The sequence below is a fragment of the Mus caroli genome, unplaced genomic scaffold (genome assembly GCF_900094665.2).
Source record: "Mus caroli unplaced genomic scaffold, CAROLI_EIJ_v1.1 scaffold_18500_1, whole genome shotgun sequence".
Classification (NCBI taxonomy): domain Eukaryota; kingdom Metazoa; phylum Chordata; class Mammalia; order Rodentia; family Muridae; genus Mus; species Mus caroli.
In genome coordinates, this window is record NW_018389336.1 from 4,569 (window position 1) to 5,808 (window position 1,240).

Genomic DNA, 1,240 nt, shown 5'->3' on the forward strand with positions numbered 1-1,240 from the left:
TTTTCCAATGGAAAACGCTTTGTACATCAACCACACCAAGGCAGGTCTTGTGTTCAGGAGTAGTTGGGCAGCACAAGAAGGGAATCCACAATATTTATATATACACATTTATTTAGTCACAGTTTGGTGGGTTTTGTTTTGTTTTTCTTTTTGTGATTTTGTATTTTATTTTCTATGTTTTGGTTAATTTGTTGTGTTTTGGTGATTTTAGTTTGTTTTTTAAAAAGAAGTTTGGGAGGTTTAAGAGAGGGAGAGGACCTGGACAGGCATAGGGGAGGGGAGGGACATGATCAAAATATATGCAAACTTTAAAATTGTATTAAATATACAATGAAATACATTATATAAAAATAAAAATAACAGAACAATAAAATAAAATAAAGCAGCAGAGAGAGAGAGAGAGAGAGAGAGAACGAGAGAGAGCATTAGTGATGGAAAGTAAGAGAGGAACAGACACATTGGACTCACACTTATGAAAGCATGGTAGTTCTTGCTTGTTACAGTACACAGATGTCTTCCTGACATTTACCATCTGGATGCTAATACTGAATGCCATACATTGACTGCCTTCCCACCTCTCATGTCTCCTCCACAGACTCCTTTATCTGTTTGCAGTGAAAGCTGTCCACTTGGATTTAGGAAAACATCTGTTGAAGGGAAACCATTCTGTTGTTATGATTGTGCCCCATGTCCAGATGGAGAGATTGCAAATGAAACAGGTATTTATAAGATNATTCTGAATGTGGAAATTTCTAGGAATGTTTCTGAATGTGGACATTTGTAGAAATAGTTCTGAATGCTGAAATTTCTAGAAAAGGTCCTGTACATTGATATGTCTAGAAATGGTTCTGAATGTGGATATGATTATCCACAGGATAGGGATGAGTAGCACAACACCTGAAGACACAGTTATTTTTATGTAGCTAACTCTCAATACTTTAAAACAATTTCTTGCTGGGTGTGGTTCAAAGGTTTTAATCCCAACTCTCAGTATATGGATTTCTGAGTTTCAGGTGAACCTAATCCACAGAGTGAGTTGTAGGACAGCCAGGGAGGAACTGAGAAACCCTGTCTTGAAAAACAAAACAAAAACCCCAAAGGTCGTGATTTTAACCCAGTCACTTTGTTAGTGTTGTTTGTTTATCTGTTTGTTTTATTTGCTATGCTGCCTGGATTGGTCCTAAACTCCTGGGCTCCAGCAATCATCCAGGCTCAGTCGCCTAGGTAATTAAGACCACAA